The 25414-nt window shown below is 36.5% G+C and overlaps 1 protein-coding gene across 6 annotated transcripts in view; it reads right to left on the bottom strand.

The window, feature by feature from the left end:
- The window catches only part of LOC134844887 (uncharacterized), a 34988-nt gene extending 12501 nt beyond the window's left edge, over positions 1 to 22487 (bottom strand). The window contains exons 1-2 of one of the 6 annotated variants that reach the window (XM_063861710.1): positions 20918 to 21264; positions 20394 to 20630 (exon numbers count right to left, since the gene is read on the bottom strand). The gene's annotated coding sequence lies outside the window, so the exon portion shown is untranslated. The other 5 variants (XM_063861713.1, XM_063861708.1, XM_063861709.1 and 2 more) reach the window with 5 other exon arrangements.
- Positions 22488 to 25414: the final 2927 nt, after the last annotated feature.

The following is a 25414-nucleotide window of genomic DNA, read 5'->3' as shown; positions in this document are numbered from 1 at the left end:
TTTGAAAAGGCCAGGACGACTGAGGACTAAACATTTTTGTGAATCAAAAAATTCTACAAGTCGCCAAATTTGTGGTTGCAATCCAATTTTTGAAACAGCAAGAAAAAATGGTCGACAATCAGCTGTAACTTATTCGTATCGAACAAAACCCAAAACGACGACTTTTCAATGAAAGAGTGCATGCTTTTTGAGCCTCGGAAATCATGCATTCTCTTTGATCCTCGGAAATTGTGATTTAAAAACTAATGGTTTACCATTACAGATTTGTGCGATAATACAGTGCTGATTCAAATTAACCGGACAAAACGCGTTAAATTTGAAATTTAAAACCCGTTTTTCACAAATTGGGTTGAGTTTAGGTGAAAACTTATGAAGACAAAACTTGCTTAAAATTTTAGCAGAATTAATATGGTGTAATTTATTTTGCGAAATTCGGGCCAGAAGTTTTACCCCAAAAATGGGTCATTTTGGTTTTTCTTAGTTAATCAAAAATTACGCCGAAAATTCACGGTACATCACAGACCTAATTATATCAAAGTGAGCCCTCTACGTAGCCCAACAATCCTTAAGAAGAGTATAATCTCCAAAATATTGTATAAAATAATTTGATTTTGTTTGATAGACAAAAAAGGTCGTTTTTACTATATAAAATACCAACTTTTTATTTAAAAACATTTTTTAAACAATTTGCAACTTTTTTTGGAGATTATACCCTTCTCAAAGTTTGTTGGGCTACGTAAAGGGCTCGCTTTGATATAATTATGTCTGTGATGGACTGAGAATTTTCGGCGTAATTTTTGATTAACTAAGAAAAGCCAAAATGACCCATTTTTGGGGTAAAACTTCGGGCCCGAATTTCGCAAAATAAATTACACCATATTAATTCTGCTAAAATTTTAAGCAAGTTTTGTCTTCATAAGTTTTCACCTAAACTCAACCCAATTTGAGAAAAACGGGTTTTAAATTTCAAGTTTAACGCGTTTTGTCCGGTTAATTTAAATCAGCACTGTATGTAAAAAATTTATTTTCAGACTTATAAGACTGATGATTTATTTTGGAACTTATGAGACTGATTATTGAATTTGGGTCTTATGGGACCGATAATACGCTTTGGAATTTACGCGACTGTTTTTGAGTTTTGGGAACTATGAATACGCAACAAGTAGTCCCCGGGTTGAGCTCACATTGAAAATTAGCGATAAAAAGTGAAAAAAAACAGCGATCGCCATCCATGAATTATCGATGTTCATTGCCACAGTAGCAAATTTCATCAATAGATTATCGCTAATTTGGCTAATTTTTAGCGATGAAACAGCGATAAAAAAATCTATCAAAACGATCAAAAATAGTGATCTACCAGGGGTTCCCGCAACCATTAGCTGTGTAGACATGTATGCTACCTCTGCGCCATTAAACCATAAAGAAAAAAAAGTTAAAGGGCTTATTAACTAAAATTCTTATTTGAAAGCTACTAGAATGAGTTAAAATTTCTACGGAATTATTACTCAAATAGCTCTGAAACATCGCGGGTTTCGCAATGCAAAAAACTCTGAATTATACATGAATCGGCGCTGGAAAATAGCTATTACTGGGATACTACAAAAAAAGCGATAATTAGCTGCGGGCCGTCACAAGTCGGAACAAAGAAGCAAACCACATTCAATTATAACCGCACATTTTAATAGCGGATATCTAAATTGCGATTAACGGTTAAGTAGCAAAAAGTAGACAAGTAATAAAATAGACAGGTCATGAGGTATCAATCTGCTATATTAACCAATCAACATCGAGAACAGGAAAGAAGCCTAGGAAATAAATAACTTTTAATTACTTATGTCCTGACTTTGCTTTCTGTTCTCAATTCTGGTTGGCTAAAATAGTATTTGTCTACTTTTTGATCGGTATGAAATATGGGTTGTCTTTTTTTCGACCGCACTCCGCGGTAAACACTCATTCACGTGCATTATACTAGTCATACTATGTGTTAAAATAGTGGACAAGAGTCACTACTTGTCAAGCCTACCTGAATTTGATGCTGCTGTCGTGTTTTTTTTTCTGTCAATGAGATTCACCGCAAATTGTCCAGAACTCATTTTTTTAAAATCTTTGTAACACTCTAAGCTTAAGTGTAGTTAATTTGTAATCTAATACTAAACAATTTCACCTCCAAATTGATTAAGGGGGGAGAAAATATGAATTTTTCGGGAAATAACTTTGAGTATACCTTAGAATTATAAAATAAAATAAAATTATTATGAGAAAATTGATATAAAATACGTTATTTTAGGTTATTTACAGCATATTCAACTACAATCCCACATAAAAACTGTGGCAAGAAAATTTACGTGCGAGTTGTTGCGAAATGCATACATAATACAGAATTAATTTTCAAATTTAATACGTGGCTAGGGGGGGTTCTACGGCTGGTCACTTAGGAGGGGGGGGGGGGGGGGTAGGAGATTGTACGGTTGATCCGATACTTGGGTCATGTTTTGTTAGGGAGAAAGTGATTCACCGACACAGTTTTGTCTTATCAGGAGCTGATTTTTCAAATATCTTTAATACGCTTAATCTAAATGCAATTAAATAGTAATTTACTTTTGAATGCTTGCTGGATTTGATGTGTGGGTCGTGTTTCTTTTTTGACAATGTAATTAACGCAATTTTCCGGCAAATTTTTGGTTAATAAAAATTCGGGAATAAATTTTTTTTTGGCTCTGTAAACCACTAAACTGAAATGTAGTTTTTTTATCTTCTTTTGAATGGTAGCTGGGATTCAATGTCTGGTCGTTTTTGTTAGTGTAAACCAATCCGGAACGTTTTCGGCTCTGTAACGAGCAAAACTTTAATATAGTTGCATTATTATATTATTTAAAATGCTAGTTGGAATTTTTGCACATCAACTAGCCACATTAATGCAGACTTTAACTGTCTGAAAAATAAGAATAATTGGGTGGCTTGTTTGGCAGGAGGGAAATTATTGAAATCAAGCACAATTGTAGTCTCGGCTCGACGGTGGTTGAATTTGCAGTTGTTCCTGGATAAGTCTAGAGAAGTCTTCTCTTTACAAGTGTTTCTAGTGCAATCACTCCAATTGGGGGCGATATGTAGATTTGAAAAACCTCTTGGGGCCGGGTCGCATCACTCGTAGGGTTGCAAAACTCGCTTAAGTGCTTAATTTTATCCAGACCAACCTAAATTTGATTATTTTAAGAGAATCAGGAGTATGAAACGCAGTTGGAGGGGGCACAACCTCCAGAACATAACTTTGGAGGCCATAATATTCAAAGGGTCGCCATTGACTACAGCGTGTCGAGGGGGAGGGGGGGGGGGGTGCGTTGGAATTACCCTTTTTACACATCTTTTTTAAAATTTCGTGGCCTTTTTTAATTTGGTGGCCAAATTTTTCCAAATGATACTCTCTTTGATACCATTAGATGACAACCCTTTCTGCCGGACCAGTCCTAAAAATTTTGGCGTGAACATTCAGGGGGCGAGTCCTGAAAAAAAAACCGAAAAAAAAAATTTAATTTTGTTGACCTATAAAAAATTCGAAAAATTATACTTAAATTGAAAACAGATATTTAATTTTAGAAGTATACTTGAGCTTTCGTGCAGCCATATTTTTCCAAGAAAACTGAGAAAATCCTAGATCTGCGCCTGCTTTCTGCACTGTTGCAATCATTTTCAAAAAAAATGTTGTTTCAAATTTTTGCGCAAAACCAAATTCAAATTTATACATATCAACATAAAAACTGGGATGACATTTATGAAATAATTAAAATGTGGCTTGTAAACTATTCTGTACATGTCATTATTAAAATATCTGACACCAAACCGCAAAAACACAATGCTGCATTTAAATTTGATTGTTCCGGGGATGGATAAAAACGGATAGTTGATTGAAATAAATCAAATGATTAACAGCAGCAATCAAAGGGGGGCTGGTTTAGACAGAGACAGAGGAGAGGGAAAAGAAATGTAGCGACAGCCAGGGGAAATAGAGTCCGAAGGCGATTTGTGCGCCATGATCACAAGTGACTGTGCTGCAGAAAGGGGATGTACCCTCAGTTCACTGAAAATGGAAAACCTCATTATGAAAACTAGATCGATCATGAAATACTTTCAATGCTTGGTACAGTTTTTGCATGTTTCAAAAGCGCTGCTAACAAAAATTTCCCTCTCAAAAATTTGGAAAAAGTGTCAAAAATTTAGTTTTTTTTTGGATATTCGTGAGGCCTAATTTTCTTAATTGATTTGTATAAACCAAACAGATTTTAAAACTTTGCTCACTGGCGTTTAGAAATTAGCTCAGAGAAAGTTTGACATATACCAAAATGTCGAAAACTGAATCTGACAGAACATATATGGTAATTGCTTTGAACATTGAGAATTCCGTGTTTGAGTCTCCATGGTCTTTATTTTTATTTTCTGACTAATTAGTTAATTTCAGCAATTATATCTCAGCCTCACTTGTTAACAAGAATAGTTAATTATAAAATGTCATCTGACGACAAAAAGATGATTAAACACCGATGATTTATTTTGTAACAAAGATTTTATTTGGTGCAATCATGCCATTTGATTTCCTAAATTGTTGATCGATTTCGCATCAAAGTCAGCTGACTGCAATACAATTTTGGTTACTATTTAGGAAAGCCATTTTTGGCCGACCAACCTTAACATTTTTTAATTTTTCTTCCAAAGCTTAACATTTTTTAAATTTTTTTTGGTCAAAGCCAGGCGCGGATCTAGGAATTTCTCAAAGGGGGGGGGGGGGGGGGCGGATTTTCAAAAAAAAATTAAAAATTTTGTCGACCTTTTTTTAGGTCGACCAAATTACTTTTCTGAGCTCTCCCAAATCACTATAAAGACCCTAACTTGACAAAATTTTGTGCGCCGCAGGCAAATTTAAAAAAGGCACTTTTTTAGGCAATTTTTGGAAAATTTTGGCCAAAAAATTCGCGTTTTTTCTCGCGCGCGCTCTCCCCTCAAAATTTGTATGATTAGAAAAATTTTAAGGCCAGTCAGCAAAAAATTGATATCTCAAAATAGTACAAAGGGGGGACCCTTTTGGTCAGCAGGGGGTCGAATCCTAAATCCGCTACTGGTCAAAGCCCTAGAAAGTGCCTAAAAACGTCTCTGCAAAATTTTGTACTTCGACTCAAAACAACAAAAATCTGCGCTAAGAGCAATAAAAAAGTTTTGACATTATCAAATGAACGTTTAAACAAGTAGTACTGATCCCCTTGTAAACGATGATTTTTTTACCGGTCGGCAAGTTAATTAGTAGGTTAAGAATTTAGAGTTGCTTTGATAAAGTCATTGGATAATAGCAACTGTGGAATCCAAAATGAGATGTAACTATTTAACTGAAGCAACAGAGGAGCAAAAATTTGCAGAGCAGCGCTCTCATTGCGTTCTATGAGGTCAGGGAGTGTATCAGGGAAAAATGAAAAGTGCAGATACTGTTGATAAGGTATCGGCAGGTCAAATTACCTATACGGCCCATTTAGTGGGAATTTTTTCCTTTGCAGAAGAACAAAACACTACTTTGGTCGAAAGGCTGTTAAAGTAGAAGCCGGAGCTTTGAACTGAAACTGCGAATATTATCCGGCTTATTGCTACGATAAGAAAGGTGCTATTGCGTCAAATCTAAATCCTTTTTGTAGAGGAACTGAATTAATAGCGACCAATAACGGTTTTTAAAGCATTTTTGATAGGAAAACAAAGCTATACAACGGTTCTGATGGCAACTAAAAGTTAGCAATTTAAGCTGTAATGAACAGTGCTTCAAGAAACATTCACGTAGATTTTCGAGAAAAAAATTGAAAATGTTTTCAAAAAGCAACCAATTATTGTTTCATAAATTATTACAGATTAATTACATAGAAGTGAATTGACTTTTGCAGCATTTGTGAAACAATTACATGAAACTTCTATAAAACTACCAAACCTGGGCAATTGATCAAAGCTCATAAAAAAGTTTTTTTTTTAAAAAAAAAAGGTAAAATCAAAGGAATGGCTTCAGAGACGTCGAAGTGTTCGGTTTGCAATGAAATTTAAATTTAACCTTAAACATTTTTGAGCGCAGATAATTTTTTTTCAAATTTTCAACCCAAAAACAAATCTAACAGAAAAACAACAAAAAAACTTGATTCAAAAAGTTAGTCTTAAATCCAAACAAAAAATGGAGAACTGGTGAGCATCTGCCAATACTCTACTGTTTACATCTGCCAATACTTTATGAAAAAAAAACCAAAAAAAAGCTAGCTGATGCAATTATTAGGAGTGGTAAACTTTGAACATATTGACAAAAATTATTGTAACAGGAAAAATCTATCAATCGAAAGCAAAAGCCGCTCTAATTACAAGAGCATAAAAAATGACGTGTTCGCAGAAGTTTTTAGCGATTCAGAGCATTTGAGAAAAATTTTGTCGACCATTTTCGGGACAAGCCAAGTTTTTCTGGCAAAGCAGCAATTCCTCGAAAATTCTTATGTGGAAAAATCTTCTGCATCCCAGGCAGTTTTGAGAAAATCTTCCTTTTGAGTTTTTCTACATGCTTGAACTATAGTCTACAAACTGAGCAAATCATTCACGGATTCTAATTCTTAAAATTTTTGTTGTCCTCAGTGGGTTTGAGAGAAGCCACTCTTCTGCACAAAAAAAATCAAATGCTTGCTTTTTCAACCTTAAGCTTTAACTTACTGAATATCCTATCAATCAGAGTTAATCACAGCGGCCAAACTTCTCTTGTAACTCACTACGAGTTAAAATTTGGAGAATCGTTAGAGAATTTTTGAAGATTTTTGGAGAAATTTGGAAACAATGTTCAGCAATAACGCAATAAAGCGCAGTTTTATCCAGGGGTGGATCTAGATTTTTCTCAAGGGGGGCAGATTTTCAAAAAACATATATATCGAAATTTTGTCGACCCGTTTCTTAGGTCAACCAAATTGATTTTCCGAGCACTCTCAGAAGACTATGAGACTATAAAGTCCGTCTTTTGCGAAAAATATTTGCGCCGCAGGCAAATTTTTCAAAAAATAGGTCAAAATGCCGTTTTTGGGCACTTTTTGGAAAACTTTGACAAAAAAATGGGTTTTTTTTTTGGCGCGCGCTCCTCTTAAAAATTAGTTTATTTAGCGCCAAAGGCGCCTTTAGAAACTTTTTTAGGGCTGGTTGGCCAAAAATATATGTCATAAAAAATAGCAATGGGGGACCCTTTGGTTGGTGAGGATGTCCAATTTGGGTGCGATCAGTAGACTGATGTGTCAACCGAACCAGATCAGTCAGCCAAATTACGTAGTGTTGAAATTGAATGCCAATAAAGATCTATAGGAATGATTTTCCTGGGGCTCGAAGTATAATTATACAATACCCTTGCATATCGCAAGAGAAAAAACTACTGACGCTCATGGCAAGAGCTGTTTTGCTACATTTGCAAAACAAATATTACGGGAAAAATAGCTCAAAGGTTTGGTTAAATCAATCATCTGACATCATCCAATCAATCACCGAAAATGTTTTTTTTTTTCATTTTCACTGCCCCTAAAGAGGAAAAGCAGCTAGTCAAGAACTCTTCTTTGTTTCGACCAGGGGCAGGTTTAGGTGATGGTGTTTGATGCAGTAAACGCTCCTTCCCGTACCTAGTAAAGATTCTATTTCAAATCTGGAAAAAATCTGTTTCAGATCTAAAATCAAATTTGAAAGGGGTTTTAAATTGTATAAATAAAGCTTGGATACTTTAAGAAAAAGGGTTAATTCAGATCTGAATTGTGTTTTTCTGGTTATTTCAGATCTGAAAATACCATTATACGCAATATTGGTTATTTTAGATATTTTAGTACTCAATAATTTATGCTAGTCACGATCAAATACTGAATAAACCTCACATCGTGATGTTTTCGTTAAAATGAGAGATGCATCTCGAATAAACGAGTGCATGAAAACCGAGGTTTTGGTAAGTTCATTAATAGTGCTGAAAAACCTTTTAGAAAATTGGTTAGCTAGAAGCATAGTTTAAAAAGTAGAGTATTTGGAAGCTTTTGCCGCTAGTTAATCTGCGGCTAACTGTTCTTGTTATCCAGTGGATAGCAGAAGAACATATACAGGAAGGAGAAGAGATTATATCTACTGAAACTGAAATACCAAACAGTACTATATACATACTTAATCTCTAGGCGCTATATAACCAGTTGGTATTAATTACATAAATTATAGAAGTCTGTTATAATACTTATTATATAAACCTAACTTGTTATGTAATAGTTATTATGAGCTTCTGACACTCACATGCTTTCGAGGTCAGATTCTAGATGAACAGACTTTCGATAACGTTGAATGAATTTAAGTTGGTTCAAACTCTTTATATTTCATATAACACTTAGAGTCTCAATCCAGTTGATACAGCGTATTACTTCCGTGGGTATAACATGGCGCAGCCAGCAGTTACCAAAAATTCATTGGGAACCACACCGTTCTAAAAAGAAGCCTCAGCGGAACCACCGTTAGAGTGGGACAAGTGGAATAAACAACTATTCCTTGGCATTATCGCAAAAGACGGAGTTAACTTGAACAAGCTCCTACAAAACCCCCCAGCTCTACGAAAACCCCAAGAACCGGGGTACGAACTCTCTATCGAGAGAGAAACCGAAAAACAAATTAGAGATCGCATTCTACGCAACCAAGAAATACGGGTAACATGGGATAATCAATGTCAACATTTGGACGATCTTGGCCCAACAGTAGATGAAATTCCACGGGAAGAGGCGGACATCAAATGCAGGAGCTATATATACTTGTGTTTGGGAACTGAGGGTCAAAGAAGATTGACCCAGTATTATCCGGATCTCGGAATCCATGACATTTCAACAAGAAACTTCTGGGACCGACGGAGACGACTCTTCGTAAAGGAAAGAAATGTGACATTTGACCGCTATGAGGCCTTTACAAGAAAACAAGGGAAGACAGAAAACCTAGAGCAATACTACTGCTTACTAACGGAACCGGCTGTGAAAGGAAATTCCAAATGCCCCAATTGCCATGATGGACGACTAGAGACAGAGATTGTCCGGGACTTGTTTACCGCAAACATGTCGAACGATGAGGTACAAAAAGACCTCTTGGCGGAAACAAAAACACCGGGACAAGCGCTAGATTATGCGATCAGGAGAGAGAAAGGTTCAGAAAACCAGTTGATTATCCGAAAACAGGGATCTCCAATATCTACCCAAGTATCCAATGTGAAATCCGAACCAGTTGGTTTCATTCAAAAAAGAGGTAAGAACAATAATCGTTATCCAACAAAGGGGGACGCGGACGCTATCCGCACCAACAACAAAGGGGGAACTCCGAGCGACAACCAACAGACCAAAAGACACAATGCTTTAAATGTGGTAATCGTTTTGGCATGGGGCACCTCCAGAAATGCCCGGCCCGGGACAAAATCTGTAATAAGTGTAACAAACGTGGACACTACGCGCGACTATGCAAATCATCTGACGTAAACGCAATTCACGATGATGAACAAACAGTAGAATCATTCTCGCAGGACTCAGATGTAGCAGCATACAGTAATTACATGCAAGCCGGCGATCTCATCCCCGGCTGGGAGCTAATCCATCCGGACGATTCGACAACGAATGCGATTCGATTGGAAAACAAAACAGTTGGACAATTAGATGATACAGTCCTGAAGGGACATTTAATATGGGTTAGATGTGGAGACAAGAACCTAGTGTTCATCGCGGACACAGGATCACCCACGTCATTTATTAACCAAAAGACTGCAAATCAAATAATGACAACAGTTAAATCAGCCAAACGAATAAAAACAAACGATAACGACGAGGCAAACAGAATGGTTTGTTACAACGGATATAAAATCCCATCGTTTCGACGAGTCATCGCACCCATTGAATCAGGTGGATGGACGATAAAAACAACTTTCTTCATCGTAGTTGACGACAGACGCGCAATTATTTTGGGAAGAAACCTTCTACCTCTGATTGGATTTCAACTACAACAGCAACCAGCTGGTAAGTCAGTTAATACTATATCGGATGACATAAATGGGTCAGATGCAAAAATAACCAACTGAGTTAAATCTACATATCCGGGGTTATGTACACGAATAGGTAGAGCACGGAACCATATGGTTCATACAACATTTCTCCAAGAATTCAAACTGTTGTAACAAAAGGGTCGAAGAATTCCCATACATAATCAAGAGAAAGTGGAGCAAGAACTCAGGTCTCTCATAGACACATCATAAAACTTGAAAAATGCAGTCACCAGCCATTCATAAGCCCTATAGTCATCACAGTGAAGAAAAATCAACCATTCAAACTAGCGATGGATTCCAAACAAATTAATAAAATGATACACAAGAACACGTATCAAATGCCGAATATAGACGTACTCCTTGATAACGTGGCTCAATCAGCACAGGAAGGTCACAACAAACCGGGAATTACACTGTTTTCAACAATTGACCTTAGGAAGGCAACGTAACTTTAGCATCATTGGGGGGCAGGCAACTGGCATGTATCAGTTTCAGACTGGTTTCTACGGTCTTACTGATATGCCTGCCGAATTCCAGAAAGCAATTGACTTTACACTAAACAAGGAAAAACATACATTTGCTTTCCTGGATGACACATTGATTATATCCCACGGTACAAAAGACGATCATATGAATAAGCTAAAAAGAATTCTGGACAAACTGGATGCTGAGAATATGGCAATATCGCTCGACAAAAGTAAATTCGGTTGTAAACAGGTCGAATGGTTGGGTTATGTCATTCATGAATATGGAACAATCCCAATGCAAAAGAAAACCGAAGCTATTGTACAACTATGTCACACGAAAACTTTCAAACAGCTCAAAAGTTTTATGGGATCGATTCATCACCTAAAAAAATTCATCCTCAATCTAGCACAATTGTGCACACCGCTCCGTCCGTTACTATCGGTCGAAAATAAATTCCATTTCATTTGGGATGAGACGCATGAAAAAGCATTTAAAAACATTTTGGAAGCCGTACACAACATTACAGAAAACCGCCACTTCCTATGTGGCCGGAAAACACGGGTGGTCTGCGACGCCAGCCGAGACGGTATGGGATGTGCATTAGAACAAGAAACTGCGGGCGGATGGGCTACCATTGCCTACGCTTCACGGTTTCTTAATTCATGCGAAAAAAAATATTCGGTCAACGAATTAGAACTGCTTGCAGCAGTTTGGGCAATAGAGCTCTTTAAATTTTACTTGTATGGTGGAAGATTCACACTAATTGCCGACCATCAAGCCCTAATCAGCGCGCTACAAAGCAATAAAAATCATAAATTATATATCAAAAAAAGATTAACCAGATGGATAGACTTGCTACTACTAGTTGATTTTGATATAAAACATTTAGCAGGCTCTAAAATGGGGCTCATTGATTATATTTCAAGACATCCAGTAGGTATATCTCAACCACCCGCCTATTGGGACGAACATTTTGTGATTGCCTTAATTGTCGACTTCATAACATGCCTTGAGTTTCAAGATAGCACAAGTTTTAATTTGAAAATGAACTCAAATCCGAACGGATATCTAGGCGCGCAATCGCTCAACCGGAACGAAAACGGTTTGGCTTCAAATTTGTTTCCAACGCAAACAAAGCTCACTGTAAAAAGTCCATTGCCAAATTTCAGTCGCATTCAGCGTACTTCAAATTCACAAAATTCTTTAAATTGCACACAAATTGAATATCAAACTGAACTTCAAAAATTTTTACCAAATACGAACAGACAACTGACTAACACCGCGTCCGGTATGTCACTACCACCATTTAAACGAATTATGAGAAAATGTCACAATGGTGCTCAAACTGTCATCTCCTTTCACGCGAAGAACATTTCATCCTTCGACACATTCAGTGATCTCAGCCAACATGGACACCTAACATTCAGCGATACATCACACCAAGTCATCCCTTCCGAAGATAGCCTGACATTTAGAAGAGTAACAAACGACAAAGTGGATCAGGAAAGTCAAACCATCGAAGAAGACAATACCCCACCAGTATGTTTAGCTACAGCCTTCATGGACGAGGAAGACGTCCCAATGTATAGACGTCAACTCAGGAATGTGTTCGACAGCAATTTTATTGCAGCGGCCACAAAGAAAGACAAGACACTCTAGCCACTTCTCAAAATGGTACGGGGACAGAAGTGGGATAACTTGAAGTCTTGCTACGGCGCATACTTTTATAATGTTCGAAATCGATTGTCAGTAAGGGACGGAATACTCTTATATGATGACAGAGCTGTCATCCCAAAACAGATAAGACAAATCCTTGTGGACTTGCTACACCTTACACATCCGGGACAAGGCGGAATGCTCGAGGCAGCAAAAAACGTTTCGTATCCATACTTAAATCGGGATATCATTGCCACGGCGCAGAACTGTAAAGAGTGTCGCCAAAAATGTAAAAACCTAAAATTCATTTCGAGCAAACAGCTTTTTACGGCACTAGACGCAGTGGTGGAACCCAACAAAGAAATCCAAATGGATTTTGCGGGGCCACTACCCGATGAAAATAATAAGGAGGTTTACATACTAGTAGGGGTCGATCGATTCTCTCGATTTCAATCAGCTAAAGTGGTAACTATTACCAAGGCGGACACAATAATTCGATTCATGCAAACACACATTGTTAACCACGGGGTCCCACGAAATGTTAGATGTGACCAAGCATAGGGCTTTAGGGCGAAAAAGTTTATGCTATATTGCAAAAAGAATAACATCAAACTAATATCTGCACCAGTAGACGACAACCGGTCTATCGGGAATGGTGGAACGATTAATAAGGACGCTTAAATCACGATTGTCAATTATGAAAATAGACAATAGAAATGTACCACACAAACTTGCTTCAGATGTTGCTGAACTTATTAAAACTCTAAGAATTACACCAAATGCCACTACAAAAATACCGCCGTTCGAAGCGCAATTTGGTCGCAAATTAAACACGCCATTAAGCAACATGACCACATCCCCAAAATCATCTAATTTATCTTGGGAAAACACGAAGATTTCATGTTTAGATCAGAAACTACTGACAAAACCGGCGCTTACAGCGGAAGCCATGTGGAACCGAGACATCAATAGTGAGGACGAGCTGGACATAACGTACCGATAAAAAAATCCGCCAGAAACCACTGATAAAGTAGCCACATCTTCGGCCACATGTTCCAAACAGCCGCTTGGCGTTACTGAATGGGATTCTAGCGACGACGAGTTCGACCGTCAACTGATAGAAAATTTCCCAAAAGGCGCGCATTTACCTTTATCTAAATTCCATACAATTTGATAAATGAAAAACGCAAAATCCTAAAGGAAAACCCCAAAAACGATATTGCGCAATTAACGACGAGAAAACCTATCCGCACGTTATATAACAAAACAGGAAAAACAAAACATTGAAAGGGCACCTATCATTTTCCTAAAGAACCGTTTTAAAGGTCCGCAGACCACAATTAATAAAAAACTTGGTCATAAACTTGAACAAGTAGCCCAAAAAACAGGGACAATTGCACGAAAAATCAAAAAACCAGGGGTTTTCGGCGCACAGTTTAGAATATTGGAAAATGGTTCAATTGTTAACTATTCTCCCCTTACAGCGTGGGTAGGGAGGATGGTAAAGGGTACAAAGAAAAGGATCAAACCAAAACTAAACAACCCAAACCGACTACTTCCTGAAGTCCAACAAAGAAGACCAAACTAGCGGATTAACAATTTGAGTGTGACACATCAATATCGCTATCATCAGACTCAGAGCCCACCAGAAAAACACCGTCACCAATCAAACCGGCAGCAAAAAAATTAGACACTAAACGAACACCGGAGGAATTTGAATGACCATGTCGCCGCTGAACTAGAACAAGGATCGGTACACTGACCGGAAAGTTTGGCAATGCAATCCCGATCAACAACATAGAGGACCAAGGACGCAGCAAAAATGTTATGTGCCAAGTACAAATCATACCTACACCCGAACAATCCGACAAACCAGGAACCGCGTCACATGACGAACCACCAGAAGTAATCTCGATTTCATCCTCAACCGAATGCACTGAAATCCGAATGGAACGGCAAACACCGGAAGGGCATCAAGCCAGCAACAAGACAAACTAACACCAACGTCCAACGAAACTAATCTGGATATAGCATCGCCACCACAAAGAAAACAGATCGGAAGAGCAATAACCTCTCGGTAAGTATTGGATAGACCAACTCGAACAGTAACTCCGGACACTGATTTTCTGAAAAGCTTCGATTCAGCTATAAGCATTTTAAAGGAAATCTCACCAATTAAAAATTCCATGACATTCCAGTGGGAACGTGAGACACAATGCCGACAATCAACATCAAAAGACGCCTTAGAAAACCTCGAAAAGGCCAAGACCGAAAAAACCGAAAAATAAGTATTTTTCTATTCAAAAAAGGGGGAGTGTTATCCAGTGGATAGAAGAAGAACATATACAGGAAGGAGAAGAGATTATATCTACTGAAACTGAAATACCAAACAGCACTATATACATACTTAATCTCTAGGCGCTATATAACCAGTTGGTTATAATTACATAAATTATAGAAGTCTGTTATAATACGTTATTATCTAAATCTAACTTGTTATGTAATAGTTATTATGAGCTTCTGACACTCTCATGCTTTCGAGCTCAGATTCTAGATGAACAGACTTTCGATAACGTTGAATGAATTTAAGTTGGTTCAAACTCTTTTTTTTTCATATAACACTTAGAGTCTCAATCCAGTTGATACAGCGTATTACTTCCGTGGGTATAACAATTCTATTGAGTTTAATATTCTAAAAAGGCAAAAAAATCCAAATTCAAATGTTTGCTCAGAATTCACATATACGCATATAGTATGAAATGCAAGAAAAACCTTTGGGCATTTCAAAAATGAATTACTTCAGATCTAACTTCAAATCTAAGAATTTGTTTTTTTTTCGTAATAGTTCAGACCTGAAAACATTTGAATCAGATCCAAGTTTCAGATAAGAAACAGAACACGTAAAAATAAAGAAAGTCAGTTTTTGTTGATAAAAACACTGCGCGCGGTTTTTTTTCAAAACTTTGACAACAGTCGTCACCCAAACAGTCCCCATTGAAAACATTTACCAAAAACTGCGCGATTGCACTCATTCATTAAAATTAATACGAGAACGCACGTCGAAAAAACGTGATTTTTTTGTCACAAATTTCAACAATTGACCCAGAGCTTAAATAGCGGCCTGTATCTTTAAAAGTATCTTCAGTTTTTTAGAGGCAAAGTAGGGTGTTATAGTGTTTTGGGATTCCCTAAAATCAAAATGCTCGGATTTTTTAAGAACGAACTGAAAGTTTCGGTTTTTTTTTGGAAATCATCCCGCCCAAACCTCCAGAAAAATTGCGATCCAAAATTGCTTCTTGAAAATTAGTAGGGTTGATTGGCCGAAAATGAATGTCTTAAAATATACCAAAAGAGGAACCCTATGTATCATAGTGTTTGGGATTTCCTAAAATCAAATAGGTCAAACTAGGTAAAAAAATCATATTTAAAAAAAGTCAGGAGCTCGGACTTTTCTTAGAACGAACTAAAAGTTTCGATTTTTTTTGATATCACCCCACCCAACCCATCAAAACAATTGCGATCCAACCCTTTTGTAAATCAAATTGTGAACTGAATGAATAATTTGAATGAATGAATATTTTTTTGCCTGAATTTTTTTAATATCTCTTTTCCAATTGCTCGGAAAAAAAACAATTATCAAGGCACTAACTGGATCTTCAGACAGTATCTGAAAACTGCTGATTTATCTTTTCAAATCTTTAAAATAAATTAAAAACAAGGATAGCCGGTTACTGTGCAAGTAGCACATAATGTTCTTATAAAAATACAACAAAAAAGTTTTTTCAAAGTAGTTTCGTTTTTTTGGTGTGGTGTGATAAAAAAGGCTGAACGAAAAACTAGAGCTATAAAACATTCGAAGGTAATAGTTAAAAAAAGCGAATTGAAAAACAATTTTTGCAGAAAAATGACTAGCCAAACCAAAAAAACTCAAAAAAAATTCAAACGTTTTTTTTTCAAAGTTTTGCAGTTTTTGATTCCAAGACGGCGCTAAAACGCTCAAAAAAACTAACGTTACTCTAGAAAAACTAAGTTTTTATATTTTAACTAAAGCGATTGTAAACTTTTAGGCCATTAAAATGATCTATTGTAAGCCTGCGCGCTCGTTAAACTCACTCGAATCAAGACGAAAAACCAAAAATTTTAACCGGCTTTTCTCAACGCAGGAAAAAAAATTTGAAATTTTTTAATGTTGATCGAAGCACGACTGTCAAGGGCTATAATATGATTTATTATCACTCAATTCTCTTATAATTATTTGTGGTAGCTGATTTTGCGTGAAAAAAAACCTATAACACACCCAAATACATTATTCCTCCCCATTTTTCAAAAATGGTCGGAAGAAATACTTTAATCATTATTATATAAACGTTGCGTTAGATGGAAAAATAGTTTAAAAAATGATAGAAATGCGCAGATCTTTTCGCATTCATTCTTGAGTAAATTGAAACTGAGACTTATTGAGAGATGACTTTACGACTTTTCAACAATAACTTTTTAAATTGGCATAGATCTGACATCTTTTAATATCAAAACATTGGTAAATAACTAGTTTCTCGTAATGTGATTAAGCCTTGAAACAAATAACTCTGAACCGTGAGATTGGTGATAGAACCTCTGCCCCGCACCCTGACAATGACGGTTCGAATCCTGAACAAGCGTGAAAAAGTAACAGAAATTACGCAAATTTAGCCCAAATTCGACTCAACCGTTCGCGTAATGGGGGCAAAGGTAGTTACCAATCTAAAAAGCATGCCATAATTTTTGGCCTACTTTTCAGGCTTTTGTGCAGCATCCGATTGCCTTGTTTTTCTTTGAAGCGAAATAGAACAGAAATCAAATAATTCAGACCAGAAGCAAAATCCGATTTTAGTACAACAAAACAGCTTTTTAATTCTCGGTCAGTTGATAAATCCCCTGAGAACGCCTCGCATCCTAAAGACTACAAGCAACAACCTTCAAATTGATTGGCTGTTGTCTTCAAAGGCTTTTGTCTTGACAATCAACTAACTAAAAAAACGGCTCTAGCCTAGCACAAATGATCGGTCGCTAAGAAGTTTTAATTTGTCTTTTCTGGCCTTGATTAATATTAGGGTTCATTGTGCGCCTAATCTCCGTAAATCTCCTTCTTGTGGAGTCAGAAGCATAAATTTGAAGGCACGCATCATTTTTTGTCCTTTTTTGAAAGATGACAATCGATTTTAAGTTACTCCATTTTCAGCTCGATTTTCGAAGTGACTGTTTTACTAGTAATACTTAGGGCTACAAACCAACTGAAAGAGTCGTAAATAATCATCTTATAGGTTTTTACTGGCGTAATAAACAGATCGATAAAAATAAAATGAGAGCGCATTTCCTCCGGTGATGTGCCATTGCGTATATAACGTTGCGTATTTATTTTTTCGGGGTACCATTACATTTAATCGCTAAGAGTGCAATCACGTATATTTGCAACAGATCAAAGGCGGATTTGGGAGAAGAGATGGGGCCCCATTTTGATACAATTACAGTTTTACGACTCTCCTTATTCCCTTTTCTCACTGAATCAACCAAAATGTCTGAGCTGAAAAATTCGACTGTTTGAGTTAAGAGCGCGCCAAGAGCTTACATGAAAACACCAACGCGGTATTTTTGGCTTCTTCTGTCAAATTGTACCATAGAGTTTATGTGCAATCTAGTTTTTCAAGGAGAGAAGTCAGAAACGGAATTAACTAACAGATTTCGGTAGCTGGATTTTCAATTTTGACGATTTTAAGACAAAACATAACGGAAAGATCTCAAAAACAAGATTTTCAATTTGTCGACAAAACCTTTGATTTTTTTAGAAAAAACTTTAAGGGTAAACAATCCTTAAAGAACCAATTCTAATCGTATCAAGGCCTCGAATGTTCTGAGTGCCATCTAACTTCGATCAAAAGCTGTTTTGTTAAGAAAAAATAGTTTGAAATGTTTTAGTTTTAAAATCTTGTGGTAGAAATTGTATGTTTTTGAAAAATTTCGCTATGTTAAGTATGTTGTTAGCATCTACTAGCGTATTAAAAAGGACAAAAAACTTGTCTCATTCCATTTGCAATAACTTAAAGTGCCGCTAATGCTGTAATATGGCGAAATAATTAATACGAAAAATAAAAAGTCGAAATTGGTCTGAAGAAAAAAAACAAAACCCGAGCCGAAAAAAAAGAATAGCCGACTGCTGTGCAAAGAATAGTCGACTGCTGTGCCAACCAAAATGCTGCTCTCATCACGTTGGTTTCAAAAATTGATTTTAAGTAATAGTTTTGTGCCCCATCAAAGATATCAACTTTCTGAATTATTTAAAAAAAACACTGCCTCCAATTTTTTTTGGAAAGTTTCGAGGGTTTCGAAAATTGCCATTTTGCTATGCTCTGGACTAGTTGATGCACGCGCCCTGTGAAGATTTTTTAATGATGCTGAAAGCGTATCGCCAATTATTTATGCGAAGCGAGTTATCCCGCGCTGCAAACTGAATTCAGGTCAGTTAACTGGTCAAATTAATTTTTCGCTTTTGTTGGTTGATATTGTCCGAAACTTAAATTTTTTCGATTTTTTTCCCGAAGAAAAACTATTCGACACCAATTAAGGGGCAGTCAGAACATTACTTATTTTTTCTTCTCAATTTTTTAATTCAGCAGCCAGAAGCCTAATTTAGTGACAATTACGCTATTAATCTGTGCCCTAAATTATCTAAAATTTCAGACTATTTCTATGGACGAAAAAAAATGTTCAGCATCAACTGTATACTGTACCATAAAAAATCTATAATTATGGCAAGGAGAAATTCATTTAAAAAATGTCCTAGTCTGGAGATTTGAGGCTGATAAATGAGTTAGGAATATGCAACTGTAAACTGAGATTGAGACGAGAGAACAGAAAAAAAATCAGATCAAGCATTAAAAGGATCTCATTAACAATTTCCCTTCTTTGGTATCTAGTAACGAACTGCTACCTCTAAAAAGAACTAATTCAACGATTAAGCATATATGAATTTTGAATATAGTAACGATTAAAGAAAAAAATATTCAGAGTTAAGAAAATTTCTATTTGGTTTCAATTGAAGCAGCAAGTAAGCCAGCAACATTAGGTTAAATCACGTCAGACAGGGTGGATTTTGTTCATATCGTTATTTTGATTGATTACAGAAGCAATTAATGAAGTTTTCACGGTTTTCGTTGCTAGGCAATAAAATTTTACAGCTCTATCTTTTCTTCGTAAAACTGTTTCGAAAACTTTCACGACTCTTGAAAATTCCAAATTTTTTCGACACACTTGTAGTTTGTTATCCTGTGATGAGCCTCGCGTTGGTTTAGGGGTGAATGGCACGGAGAAGGGTCTGATCTAGACATTGAATTCAATAACCCGATTTAAAAAACTAAATGAAGGCTTTTTGACGGTAAACGAATAATTGTTTCACAACTTGCTCGCCCTTAAATCAAACGAAAACAAAACTAAATGCTGTGCGAAATTGTTGTTCAAAATTTGGCGGAAAAATTTCAACTTGGGTGCTTTGCTGTTGCTACTGTTTTTTGTTCCGACTTTCGATACGAAAGTAACGGAATATTTGTGCTCGGGGTGGGTCTTTTTTTTCTTCAGACAAATTTTGACTTTTTAACTAGCCATTTTTGACGGAATTTTTTTATATCATTCGAAAGCTATTGTTGTCCTGCGCTCAAATTTGAAAAGATATTTTACTTGTGATTATTTTTCGTAAAGTTACGGGGGTTTAAAGATTGGCATTTTGGCCAATTAGGGACAATTAACGCGCGATATAATTTGCGCTATTAACGCGTAAGCGGAGAGTTAATCCGTGATAAAAATCGTTCCAAATTGGTTGAAAATAGCTTATTTGCCATAATTGATTTGTTACAAGGAGCCAGATCTATCCTTTTGTACTTTATATAGCGTGTGGGGGATGATTTGCATAAAAAATTGCAAATTTTAGGATTTTTTTTTTCATTTTGTTTTATTTCATTTTATTTTTCCATGTTATTACTGCTCCATAAACCGTGAAAGGCAGTAGGAACATTCAGGGCTTCGCCCTGATACGAGCAGTCTTGGTTTGTTTTGCTGTCCCTTATAATTGTATGTTAAGTTCATTGTCTGGATCAGACCTGTCTCTTTGTCATTCACCGTTTGGGAAACTATACAAAAAAAAACAATCTAAGCACCAGTTTATTAGTCTAACCTGACAATCTGGCCACAAAATCCACAGCTTCACAACAACCTCAGAGCATTTTCGTGAACCTTAGCACTCATGCCATCGATTGTTCGAAAATAGAGCATAGCTTGTGACTCCGATTGTGAAACACCTCAATGAAAAATAAAGTGCTTTTAGCTTTTTTTTTTGAAAAAGTGGAACAAAAAATGATAACGGTATTTGCGATATGCCGCAACTCAAGTGTGCGTAAAAAGATGTCTGCGACTGATAACAAAAAAAAACAATTTTAGACGATTTAGGCGTTTCTAATAATTTCGAATGTAAGAAGGCTATAAAACACTCAGATTAGCTATAAAGTGGCACATTATTACCTGTTTATATCTCATCTCTCGATTCTTTTTCAGCAAATAAAAAAAATGTAGCTTTTTCCTATCGAAAAAGGAGAAATAATGGAAGGGAAAAGGGCAGCTATATATAATAGAGAAAAAAGGGCCATGTTCCAATTAGCCTTCTGTAATCATCGTCGTCATTATAAACACCTTCGGTCATACTGAAGAGAGTATTAACTAGAATATAGTGACTAGCTGTCTTATCTTTTTGTATGCATTGTGTTTGTAAAGGTAAGATGGTAACAACATACAAGCATAGATATACAAATGAACCCTTAGGGAAAAGAAATGCATTTGAAAGCGTGATGGTAACTCTACTAACTAGATAGCGAGACGACTTCGCGTATAAATTACCAGCTATCTAGCTGCTATTATGCAATGCACTGAAAATGGTACGCGCAATGGTAGACTAAAAGAGCGAACAGCAACAAAGACGAAAGTTTAATTTAAATACGAAAAAGTCTAGTTTCGATTTTTAATGGCCCAAGTTCAAAAATGTACACGCCCTACTTCTGATTCTGGTAAAATAAGTTTAAATCTGGAAATAATAACTTTGTTTTGTGGGCATTTACAGTTTTGCGTCGTACCGGTATGCTTGGTGGCTTGCGGGAGGGAAGGTAAACGGCGGAGGAAATGGAGAAGGAAGGAAGAAGATTGGCGTTCAGTGGGAGTGCGGCAGTCAGTACCAGTAGTGCCATACAATGGCCGCAGTGGCCATAACTTTAGTTGCATATAATGGAGTCACTACTATAAAGAGGAGTACATAAAATAAAAAGAAGTGAATTTAAGAAGCAGAGCTGTGCTATATAGATCAAAAAGCCGCCAACTTTTACTCCACACGAAGCACAACACGAAGAAATAAGCTATCTTTTACCCCCCCCCCCCCCCCCCCCCACTTTCCCCGTCTCTCTACATGGCAAAGAATATTCACCCCCATAAACGGCTATTAAACAGTCAAAGGTTGCGAACAATTACCTTGTAACGCCCATTTCACAATAAGTTTGACTCTCAAAAGTGATTGTTTCAAATTCAACAAAAATACTAACAAACTAAATTCATCTTAATTTCACTTTGTTTTTAAATTAAAAACAAAATTCTCAGTTTTTGAGCGGATCATAACAAGAATGCTGCAATTTTTATACGAAAAAATTACAATTTTTTGTCCAGTCATCGGTTGGTTTGTACCAAATCAGCTAGAGTCAGTTAGTAAACAGACGAGTGAACTGTACAATGGTTTGCCTGCTTTTAAGGCTGTCTGCTTGTTGACCTTCAGGAATACAAGCAGAGTATGCATTGGAAGAGGGAGATTATCCGAATAATCTAAAGAGCACAGTTGCCGCAAGGTGCCACACACATCAGTGGTTTGTTCACAAATTCACTTTTAATATAGTTGCCGCAATTCAACTCGCCGCGCAGTAGCTTCTTTTTATTGCACCAACGGAAGCAAAAAAAAATCTACAGGAAAAGAAGAGAATAAATGCACTTTTGTAATTGGTACAGTACGCGTATTGCATTATAATCGATTTTAGAACGGAAAAGAGTTTCAGAAATATCGGAACAAAAGCAGTGTGAATAAATGAAATGCATTATTTCTAATATTTTGATTAGATGCTACCTAACCGTAATGCAAATGATAGTGACTTACCGGGAGGTCTTAATGAGTCGAAAAAAGGTCTAAAAAGGTAGAATAAAGATGGTAGAATAAAATAATGACAATAAAAAGCGACTTTGCTCTGAAATGCGAGATCAAAGTGTTCTTTGAAGAGGCGTTGAAAAGAGTGTAATAGTCGCGAACTACCCAATTCGTACCCCTTCAAAGCTGAAAAAGGTCACATTTTGAATTTCAAAAAGAAAAGTATAATTCAGCTGAAGCAACACTTATAACTTGTGTAGTAATAAGATCCATAAATCTCAAATTGAATTGTAAGCAATTACCTTCTGCCTATCTGAATCTTTGCTTTTTACATCCTTCTCGGTTTCAAATGGACCGGGATGCATGTTCATGCTCCAACATTTTTGTACGACTGAGCCCCAAAATATTACAGCGAATGTAAAAAACAACTCAAAACCCATTTTTAGAAAAAAAAAGACGGGACTCTTTCCAATCGAAAGTGGGGACTTATTTAATAACAATTGCCCTCTTTCGTTTATTTTGCAAAAACGTTTTCCATTGCCGTTCGATTCAATTCCCCCACAGGCAAATTCTAAAAAATTGGTCAGCATTTAAGAAATGACCATTTTTAACCATTGTGAGCAATGTTCCCGGGTTGACCAAAACTTCTAATCATACAATTTCCGTTTATGAAAAACTTCTTGTCATACAATTCCATACAATGCCATACGTACAGAACATTGTATGAAATCTCTATGATAAACATTTTTCCATATATGAAAATTGTATGATAGGTGTTTTTCCATAAACCAAAAACTTTGATTTTTTCTTTCTTAATTTAGTTTCTGAAAAACTTTCGGTGGTGTTTGCAACCGAACACAAGTGACAAAGACCTTGGTTACTCAAAACACCAAAGGTTAGACGGTCTTGCATTTACAATGCATAGCAAACGACCTGAAAGTGGCTGTTTTTCACAATTAATATAACAGCCACGGTTGAAAAAAAAACAAAAAAATTTTTGGGCCAAAATTTCAAAATTACTTGAAAAAATTTTTGTGTCGCCATCAAAAAAATGCCAGTCATACAATTCCCATATATGGGAATTGTATGATAAGCATTTTTTTTTCAAACAACTAGAACCTCAGTTTTTTATCACCAGACTGTTTTATAAGAATCAAACATCCACAGAAATAAGTTTATACCAGTTCTCAACCATTTTTAGAAATTGTATGAAAATTGTATGACAAGCATTTTTCCACACACCTGATGTATGGAATTGTATGATAACCATTTTCGGTGTATGGAGGACAACCCGGGTTACTGAGGTTTGGGTTCCCTCAGCTCAGATGTCGATAATTTTGGTTCTTTTTTACCCATTTCCCAAAAACTTGGCTCATTTATACCTCCTCCTGTCAAAAATGGACTAAAGGGGTCAGCCAATTTTATCCAGAGAGAATAGTGATTAATTGTTTAAATTGAAGTGAGCGTTAAAACTGGGCAAGGTAAACCCCGTTCGCAAGCGAAAATTCGTACAAATTAAAAAACGTGACGATTTGCACCAGGCAACTATTCGCAGCAGGCGGCAATTAGTAGCAGCAAAACCTTTGATCACAATAAACGAATTTTAAATAAAATTAATGATTGAAATAAACAAAAGAAGGCTGAAATCAAAAAAGGAGAGAGAAAACATTCAGCGCTGCAAGAAAATTTTTGCCGTTGCAAAGCTATATCAGCTCAAGGAACGGTGATTGGCACTTTTCATATTTTGCAAAATTAACGGCAACATTTCGAACAGTAATTTCAAACAATTTATTCAAATCCATCATTACTTGTGGATCGCTAAGGAACTGGATAAAACTTTGAATCGTGAAGTGGGCAAATCTAATTCCCTCTTGGAATAAAAAAATAAAAAAATTTTGTCTAATTCTCTCTTGGCAAATCTAATTTTCTCTTGGCAGTAAAAATCACGGTGATGGTCTTTTAAAAACTTTAGGCCACTGCATTTAAAATGTATCCAGCCATATGTGGCACCAGACACTTGATTGGTGCTTGGTTACGGTGTATGCATTGGTTGCAAGGGGAACTGTTGTAGGGAAGAGGATTTGGATTAGTACCGGAGTAAAATGAGGACTAGCAGACGGAGCAGCCTGGCCGGCCTCAGACGCTCCATTGCCAAAAACCCGGAGAGTTCTGAGCTTCCCCCGAACTTGGCGAGCCAGGCTGTTGGATCTACCACTCGAAGGCGGCGTCGATTAGATCCTTGGAAAACTGTTCGCCAGACCTGCACTGCATTAATGGTTGTAGTGTCTGCTTTGAGTACGGAACGTGGGAATCGTTAGGCGGCCCTGTGTTAATGCAGAATCACTCTGACTGAAACGCAGAAAATCTTTCTGATTTTTGATTTTGACACAAAATGATTTTTGTTCAGACCCTTTGAAAAAAAAGATGAACTTTAAATTCGAGTGTGTTTTAGTTCTTTTTTTGTGCTTTCCTCGCAAAATAAGCTACCACAAATAATCATCGAAGAGAGTTGAGTGATATATATCATTTTGAAACTCTTAGAGTTGTGATTCGAACAATATTGAAAAATTTCAAAAAAATTTCCTGAGTCGAAAAAGACCGGTTTGCATTTTTTGGTTTTTCGTCTTAATTCGAGCTAATAAAGCGAGCAATCAGGCTTACAACAGCTCAATTATGCTCGGAGACTTCTGAGCTTCCCCCGAACTTGGCGAGTCAGGCTGTTGGATCTACCACTCGAAGGAGATATTCGAAGAAAATTTTTGCCTATATTAGTATGACTGTCAAATTTGCCTAAAATATAGTTTCCCATCAGGTTTTTTTAAATACACGACGCAAAAACAATTTCACTTATTTGAAAAAAAAACTTTTTTTTTGTAATTTTTCAAAGAGTATGGTCGGAAGATTTTGTACTTCGAATTTTAAAGTAGTAACGAGACAAAACTTACAAAGCAGAAACAAATTTGCAATGCTTGAGCACACAACATTTGAGCCGAATATAATTTGATTTGATGACAAAAGACTCAGAA

The sequence above is a fragment of the Symsagittifera roscoffensis genome, chromosome 4 (assembly GCF_963678635.1).
Source record: "Symsagittifera roscoffensis chromosome 4, txSymRosc1.1, whole genome shotgun sequence".
Lineage (NCBI taxonomy): Eukaryota > Metazoa > Xenacoelomorpha > Acoela > Convolutidae > Symsagittifera > Symsagittifera roscoffensis.
This window is presented reverse-complemented; position numbering and strand designations above follow the sequence as displayed.